Here is a 9814-nt window from a genome sequence, read left to right as displayed (position 1 = left end):
AGAACTTTCATCATGGACATGAATCTCAACGCATCATCAAGCTTTCAGAGATTTATTGGAATTTTTTCCATCCAACAGAATCAATGTGTGTGACAGAAAAAAAACCTCCAAGAATTTAGTGCACAAATATGGATTCTTTTTAGCTTTTCTGAAACCAACATAGGCTCAAAATTATACATACAGCACCCATTTGGACCAATGTCCCTCAGTAAATTTGTCCTTCAGACACTTGTGGCAGCCATCAAGATGGTTGGTTGGATATTTGACTGCATTTCTTGTCAGGCTTGGTAGAGATCGACTCAATTTGTTGGTTTACTGCCACAGACCAGATTTGGAAACACAATTTAGGTCTTTTAGATAAAGTTGTGGTCAGAACTTTGGGAAGCCTGATCCAAGATGTTTAATTTAATTTTTTTTTCAATTTATTTTCATTTATATAGCGCCAAATCACAACAGAGTTGTCGTAAGGCACTTTACACAAGTAAGGTCTAAGGTCTTACTAACTCCCAGAGCAGCAGTGGTAAGAAAAAAAAAAAACTCCCTCTGAGGAAGAAACCTCAAGCAGACCAGAGTCAAAGGGGTGACCCTCTGCTTGGGCAGGCCATTGTCCTGCTGGAGCTACCAGTTGTATCCAAGTTTCAGCCATCTAGTTGCTGGTTTGAGGTGTTGCTGAAGGATTCTGAGGTTGTCCTCAGTTTTCATGAAGTTCATCTCCATCCACTTTGGGCAATGTACCACACCACCACCACTACTACTACTACTACTACTACTACTACTACTACTACCGCCATGCTCACAGTTGGTCCAGTGTTCTAGGGGTTGACAGACTCATCTTTAGTCCTCCAAACAAACACATTCTCATTCCCAACTCTTCACATATTTCCGCTTGGTCAGTGCCCTTTACATCAAATTGCACTTGCAAGATTTAATAGTTTATTCATGCCTTTAGTGGAAATTCATGCTCCTTTGAGGAAGTTTACTGTCAGGAATATCGTCACACCCTGGCTGGATGCTGAAATTAAAGATTCTGCTGAGTGTTGACCTCTCCAATGAACGCTGCCAGTCAAACCATTTTTCATGTTGGCACGGAGATGCTGCCAGCTGCAACCAATCATCATCACTAACAGGAAGCTGGCAAGTTAAAAGACACTTTGGAACTTTCAGCAACACTGAATTAATTATCTAAGTGGGTGTTTGAATAATTTAGGCCCCCATGTTCATTTCATAAAACCCAACATGACTTGAAGCTTGTACACATATTTAGTGGAATGTTGTTTTTTGTTTTTCTGTTAAAGTTGTATGTTTTAAAACCATTCAAAAGCCTGATGTCCCCGTGACGTGTATGTAAACTTGTGTCTGTGGATGCATGAAGACAGTCACGCGACAGGAAAAAAAAACTTTGGTTTATTCAATTAATTTAATGATGCTAGAAATGTGTATTATGGAGGGATGTCCCAAAAATTGGAATTGGCCTGAGCAAAGCATTTTTTATTTGATTGATCTGTACTGGATAAATCAAACCTGAGTGCACATTCCCTCTGTTGCACTTTATAAGTGGTGCAGCACGCTGAGCACCGCTTCACTGTGGAAAATGTTTAAGATCAATTTAACACTCTGCTTTAAATGTGCATCAAGCCTGATTTATTCACACAGATCATCAACAGCACGGTTGATAATCGCAGAGTGGTAACAGATAGCGCTCTGTCAGTCACCACCAGGACTGTTTTAAAAATAAAAATGTCACTTTCCTTTCCTTAAAATACAAACCGTATCTGATATGTTTCATACCGACCAATCAGGTTGTGATTTCCACAAATAATAAAAGTGATATTCTCATTTGTTGTTGTACAGGGGCATAGCCAGAGTGGCAAGGGGTCGAGGGGTTTCATTCATTCATTTTTTGCCACTTATCTTGGTCTGGGTCGCGGCAACAACAGACCAAGCAGCTCATCCCACACTTCCCAGTCCTCAGCCAAGTCCTGTAACTCTTCCCGTGGAAGCCCAAATCTGCTGGTTAGTTTCATCCCTCCAGCGTGTCGTATTTTACATACTACAAGAGCAACAATAATGATGATAATGAATGCATTTTTGAAAGCTAAAACTTTGTTCAGTCACTATGACCCTGAGTGCCCTTGTTTTACTATTACAGTTCTGCACAAAGTGGAACTGTTGTTGACCCCCTCCCCCACAATTTTTAATAAAAACAAACAAACAAAAACAAATAAATAATTAAGAAGCAGCTTGGATTGAAGATTTTTAATGTGTGGCAGAGCCGTTAAAGTGACAATTTTTTATTTTTTTTTTATTTTTATTTTTTTACAGTGGACTGACTTTAATGTGTTTCCATTCTGTGCAGATGTAATATTGAAAAAAAAAATGCAAGTACTAGATCAGCAGATAATCAGTACTAAATGACTCAGATTGGGATCAGTGAAAAAAAAAAAAAAATCCAGGTTGGCACATACCCAGTTATTGTGTTTTAGAGTACATGGTTTTGCCCCCACTCGCCCCCCAATAAGATATAAATCTGCTCTCGTAACGGTTAATCTTGAATCACAAATAAATTAAATTACATTCATTTAAATCATGTAAATGGCTTTGACCCCTGAAGAATAATTTTATTTCATATAGTTACCAAACACTCCAAACACTGAAACTTTACTGGGTTTACTGTGTGGGTACAAATGTTGAGATAAACACGGCTCATTGCTGCTCTCTGAGGACAAGGTGACATAAATCTGACTACAAGTAATAATGTGAAATTGTAAATAAAGCTTTTGCTGTCAGAGTTCAACATTGTGCGTGCTCACGTTTGCAGCGCGGACGCTTTTCACTCTCCTTTGGGTGCCGAGTGCTGAAAAGGTCACCTAACCAATGCAATGAGTTCATTCTGGGCTCCATTACTCATCGCAGAGGACACAAACCACAAGCGCGTTTCCAAGGGAGCGCACACAATGCATGAAGACTCAGAGGAAACCATGTTCAAAACGTTGTTATGTCAGCAATCACAGTCGATCACCACGTCAACTCTGACTGTACAAATCACCCATTTGGGACAAAGCTAAAAGCAGTGGCGGACCTAGAGGTGGGGCTGAGGGGGTTATACCCCCCATCTGAACTGTTGTTCAAAAGTGTGGTAAAGTATGGAAAAGGTCACTGAATGCAGAATTAGATTTTCAATGTTGAAAATAAATATTGTGTATTAAAAAGAAGGGTTAGCGTGTCAGTGTTAGCTACAACCAGTCACATTAGCTACAAGCGATAGCAAGCGACAGCAGCAAGATATAACAGTCATTCTTTCACCAGCCAAGAAAGGCCAAAATACACCAGAAATCTATTTTAGACAAATGCTGAGTGATGCAGCACCGCGACAGCCAATCTGAGTGAATAGGCTGCGCGACATGAGCTTGTTGTTCGTTCAAGCAAAATAATCAAATATGACGGAAAACGCTCAGAAACAGCTGTGGTTCTGTATAAATCTGATATATTTCTTACGTTTTGTCAATGTTAGTGAGAAAGAAACACTTTTAAATTTAAGAATGCTGCTTTTGGAACCAATACAAATAACACCACTTACAAGACGCACCGACCCATCAAACAATGAAACCCACTGCCTGTCTCCGTCATTTGCAGCTAATGTGACATGCTCCTAGACCCGCGTAAGAGGGGCATGTCTTAGACAAACCCGACCCCCCCACCTTCACCTGAATCTGGAGCCGTCCCTGCAGGGGACCTTTTATTCTTTACAGGTCAGGTCTGGGAGGAGAATGTGCTGGTGCTGAGTGTCACTGCATGCCCTGCCCCGTGGAACCATCCTGGACAACCGGTCCATCCCCACTTCACAAACGTAACCATAAATTTTACCACGGCCCGGTGGAACACGGGCGTCCCCATGCACTCCGCCCACCATATCAGACCATCAAACCTGTCAGCAAACAGCAGCTGTAGAGTGTCCATCAGCGTTTCTGGTTCACATCTACATCATCTGGCAAAAAATGACAGAAAATAAACAAATGACACAGAATTTTTGTTCGGTAGCTGAACATTCTGGCTTCATGAAACTATTTATTGTTCAAAATCAGAAACAGTTGGGATGATATGAAAAACAGAGGAAAAAAAATGACTTTCACCCAGTCAAACCTAGGGCTGGCCACTTTATTAGGCATGCTTTTTTAAACAGCCTGTATGCTGCAGAAACACTCACTAGGGAGGAGGCTTTTTGTTTTGTTTGTTTTTTGTTTTTTTTTGGCAGATTGGAATGAATTTGAATGTGGAGCTGAAAAGCGATGTCCCAGTTTTTGGACACGGTGCTTTTGTGTCTTCCTCAGTCAACGGCAGTGACAGTTAATTTACAAAATGTGAAACATAATGTCTTCAATACAGAGTGTGAAAGTGTGAATCACCATTCTGTCATTCTGTCTCTTTCTTTCTGAAATTAAAATCCCATTATGAACATAATCCCATTTTGTCGAATACATCGCCATCATTATTTTTATTCTTTTCCTCCTCACTTTTAGATTTGGATGTTTGGGTGAAAATATTCCACTGTGTTTGTTCTCCTGCTCCTGCCAGGTCCAATTTCCACCAAGCATGATATGTGGTTGACAGTCACCTGTAGAATTGCCCTTAAAGGGTTTGTTAAGGGTAAAGGTCAAAGTCATTGGGGTCAAAGTTCAAAATTTCACCCCCCAATACCGATGTCCACCAAAAATGGCACATATTGTGAGATGGGTTGTGGAATTATCCAGGCAAGAACAAATTTACAATATGTCAGGCATTGTAGTCAAGACCATTGGTGTCAAAGGTCAACATTGAAGCTTATTGTTCTGATTTGTATCATGCACCGTCATCTCTAGATTGACCCTGGATCTTGATGTTCGCTACGTCCACTATCCAGTCTGAGAATCGATCAAGACAGGATCTTCCTCACCACCAAGGGAGTGCCACGATTGTTCTGGGATGGAGACAGGAATCCAGTATTAGTTTTTTCCATTTCATGTCCCAGATAAAATGAAAAAATACAGTAAAAAACCTTGAGAACTTTATTAATGCACATACAACCCCTGGCAAAAATTATGGAATCACCGGCCTCAGAGGATGTTCATTTAGTTGTTTAATTTTGTAGAAAAAAAGCAGATCACAGACATGACACAAAACTAAGGTCATTTCAAATGGCAACTTTCTGGCTTTAAGAAACACTATAAGAAATCAAGAAAAAAAGATTGTGGCAGTCAGTAACGGTTACTTTTTTAGACCAAGCAGAGGAAAAAAAATATGGAATCACTCAATTCTGAGGAAAAAATTATGGAATCACCCTGTAAATTTTCATCCCCCAAATTAACACCTGCATCATATCAGATCTGCTCGTTAGTCTGCATCTAAAAAGGAGTGATCACACCTTGGAGAGCTGTTGCACCAAGTGGACTGACATGAATCATGGCTCCAACACAAGAGATGTCAATTGAAACAAAGGAGAGGATTATCAAACTCTTAAAAGAGGGTAAATCATCACGCAATGTTGCAAAAGATGTTGGTTGTTCACAGTCAGCTGTGTCTAAACTCTGGACCAAATACAAACAACATGGGAAGGTTGTTAAAGGCAAACATACTGGTAGACCAAGGAAGACATCAAAGCGTCAAGACAGAAAACTTAAAGCAATATGTCTTAAAAATTGAAAAATATACAACAAAACAAATGAGGAACGAATGGGAGGAAACTGGAGTCAACGTCTGTGACCGAACTGTAAGAAACCGCCTAAAGGAAATGGGATTTACATACAGAAAAGCTAAACGAAAGGCATCATTAACACCTAAACAGAAAAAAAAACAAGGTTACAATGGGCTAAAGAAAAGCAATTGTGGACTGTGGATGACTGGATGAAAGTCATATTCAGTGATGAATCTCAAATCTGCATTGGGCAAGGTGATGATGCTGGAACTTTTGTTTGGTGCCGTTCCAATGAGATTTATAAAGATGACTGCCTGAAGAGAACATGTAAATTTCCACAGTCATTGATGATATGGGGCTGCATGTCAGGTAAAGGCACTGGGGAGATGGCTGTCATTACATCATCAATAAATGCACAAGTTTATGTTGATATTTTGGACAATTGAAAGGATGTTTGGGGATGATGAAATAATTTTTCAAGATGATAATGCATCTTGCCATAGAGCAAAAACTGCAAAAACATTCCTTGCAAAAAGACACATAGGGTCAATGTCAATGAGCAGATGTGATTTGATGCAGGTGTTAATTTGGGGGATGAAAATTTACAGGGTGATTCCATAATTTTTTCCTCAGAATTGAGTGATTCCATATTTTTTTCCTCTGCTTGGTCTAAAAAAGTAACCGTTACTGACTGCAACAATCTTTTTTTCCTGATTTCTTATAGTGTTTCTTAAAGCCAGAAAGTTGCCATTTGAAATGACTTTAGTTTTGTGTCGTCTGTGATCTGCTTTTTTTCTACAAAATTAAACAACTGAATGAACATCCTCCGAGGCCGGTGATTCCATAATTTTTGCCAGGGGTTGTAGCTAAACCCCCCACTACATCCAAAGATCTCAGAAAAACAGTTAGACAGATGACTCACCCCTTTGAAATGGAAAATAATGAATTCTGCTTGTAGCTCGTCTCCGATCATGTGCGTGTAATTTCACACAACCAGTGACAAAATATATCAATGAACAGACATAAACAGCCAGACTGATGATTCATGTTTTCAGTCCAACTCCTTAGATCTCTCATTTTTTGATAATTAACTGTCAGTCTCACTTGGAGCAAACGCGCAACAACATCATGTCCAAAAACTGCAAGATAATCATTTAACCATTTCTTAATTCATGGTGATCTGCTGAGAACTGATCAGATGGTACAAAACCTGTATCTACAAAGAAGATCATCAATAATCTGAAGTGGAACACCTACAGCAGTCTCAGCTCTGTGTTTGAATGTGGACCAGGTCTTAGAACTCAAATCCACAAACCACTGGGCTGAACCAGGTCACAGACCTGATCCAGAGAAAAGTGGACTGTGTTCATGATGGAGTCCTGCAGTTTTGGTGGACTGTGGGTCTTAAGAACCAGCATCATGTAGGGCTTAACTGTCCATGATTGTTCTGGGGTAGGGTTAAAATCCATCCCCTTGTCCGAGTTGTGACACTTGAATAACACCTGACTTTCAATCTCTAGAGTGACCCTGGATGTCGATGTTCGCCACGTCCACTATCCCATCTGAGAATTGATCAACAGAGGATCTTCCTCACCACCAAGGGAATGCCACGATTGTTCTGGGATGGAGACAGGAATCCAAAATTAGTTTTTTCCTGGTATTATCTGGGTTAGTTTGACTCCCCCATCCACAGTCCAGATATCACTACCACATTGAGGTGGAGGAATCTGCGTGAACGTTTAACTTCATGTTACACTGGGCATCATCATTCATTAGACAATCTCAGGGAAATACTGTAACTATGACATAAGAAAATTGGAAAAACCACAATGAATCACAACAAGTCTACTTGACCAACACCTCCTCCTGGAACCAGGTGAGTTCCTAGCGTCCAGAGTGTTACGTTATGACAACAGACAAACAGGTGAGATTCTTTTTGGACCACAACAGGGGCAAGGAGGTGGAGTCTAGGGGACTTTCAGAACTGTTGGTTGTATATGATGGGTGCTCTTTGTTGGCCCAAGAACTTTACCACTTCTTTTTTTTTGGTGTGTGTGTGTGTGGGAGGGGGGGTTAGTACCTGGATGCTTCTAGATGTTCCATCTTCTCTGTTGGGGTTTGTTCTTTTTATTTTTTTAATTTTTTTTTTCATTGGTAGGTTCATCATCATCATCAATCATCAATTTTATTTATATAGCGCCAAATCACAACAAACAGTTGCCCCAAGGCGCTTTATATTGTAAGGCAAGGCCATACAATAATTACGTAAAAACCCCAAATGGTCAAAACGACCCCCTGTGAGCAAGCACTTGGCGACTGGTTGGGGCTGAGGGAGAGAACCAAGAAAAAGACATGCTGTGGAGGGGAGCAGAGATCAATCACTAATGATTAAATGCAGAGTGGTGCATACAGAGCAAAAAGAGAAAGAAACACTCAGTGCATCATGGGAACCCCCCCAGCAGTCTAAGTCTATAGCAGCATAACTAAGGGATGGTTCAGGGTCACCTGATCCAGCCCTAACTATAAGCTTTAGCAAAAAGGAAAGTTTTAAGCCTAATCTTAAAAGTAGAGAGGGTGTCTGTCTCCCTGATCTGAATTGGGAGCTGGTTCCACAGGAGAGGAGCCTGAAAGCTGAAGGCTCTGCCTCCCATTCTACTCTTACAAACCCTAGGAACTACAAGTAAGCCTGCAGTCTGAGAGCGAAGCGCTCTATTGGGGTGATATGGTACTATGAGGTCCCTAAGATAAGATGGGACCTGATTATTCAAAACCTTATAAGTAAGAAGAAGAATTTTAAATTCTATTCTAGAAATAACAGGAAGCCAATGAAGAGAGGCCAATATGGGTGAGATATGCTCTCTCCTTCTAGTCCCCGTCAGTACTCTAGCTGCAGCATTTTGAATTAACTGAAGGCTTTTCAGGGAACTTTTAGGACAACCTGATAATAATGAATTACAATAGTCCAGCCTAGAGGAAATTAATGCATGAATTAGTTTTTCAGCATCACTCTGAGACAAGACCTTTCTAATTTTAGAGATATTGCGTAAATGCAAAAAAGCAGTCCTACATATTTGTTTAATATGCGCTTTGAATGACATATCCTGATCAAAAATGACTCCAAGATTTCTCACAGTATTACTAGAGGTCAGAGTAATCAATCAATCAATCAATTTTTTTATATAGCGCCAAATCACAACAAACAGTTGCCCCAAGGCGCTTTATATTGTAAGGCAAGGCCATACAATAATTATGTAAAACCCCAACGGTCAAAACGACCCCCTGTGAGCAAGCACTTGGCTACAGTGGGAAGGAAAAACTCCCTTTTAACAGGAAGAAACCTCCAGCAGAACCAGGCTCAGGGAGGGGCAGTCTTCTGCTGGGACTGGTTGGGGCTGAGGGAGAGAACCAGGAAAAAGACATGCTGTGGAGGGGAGCAGAGATCGATCACTAATGATTAAATGCAGAGTGGTGCATACAGAGCAAAAAGAGAAAGAAACAGTGCATCATGGGAACCCCCCAGCAGTCTACGTCTATAGCAGCATAACTAAGGGATGGTTCAGGGTCAGTAATGCCATCCAGAGTAAGGATCTGGTTAGACACCATGTTTCTAAGATTTGTGGGGCCAAGTACAATAACTTCAGTTTTATCTGAGTTTAAAACCAGGAAATTAGAGGTCATCCATGTCTTTATGTCTGTAAGACAATCCTATCATCTGCGTAACAATGAAAATTTAAGCAATGCCGTCTAATAATACTGCCTAAGGGAAGCATGTATAAAGTGAATAAAATTGGTCCTAGCACAGAACCTTGTGGAACTCCATAATTAACCTTAGTCTGTGAAGAAGATTCCCCATTTACATGAACAAATTGTAATCTATTAGATAAATATGATTCAAACCACCGCAGCGCAGTGCCTTTAATACCTATGGCATGCTCTAATCTCTGTAATAAAATTTTATGGTCAACAGTATCAAAAGCAGCACTGAGGTCTAACAGAACAAGCACAGAGATGAGTCCACTGTCTGAGGCCATAAGAAGATCATTTGTAACCTTCACTAATGCTGTTTCTGTACTATGATGAATTCTAAAACCTGACTGAAACTCTTCAAATAGACCATTCCTCTGCAGATGATCAGTTAGCTGTTTT

This window comes from Thalassophryne amazonica, chromosome 13 (assembly GCF_902500255.1).
Source record: "Thalassophryne amazonica chromosome 13, fThaAma1.1, whole genome shotgun sequence".
NCBI classification, from domain to species: domain Eukaryota; kingdom Metazoa; phylum Chordata; class Actinopteri; order Batrachoidiformes; family Batrachoididae; genus Thalassophryne; species Thalassophryne amazonica.
Note: the sequence above shows the minus strand (reverse complement) of the source record.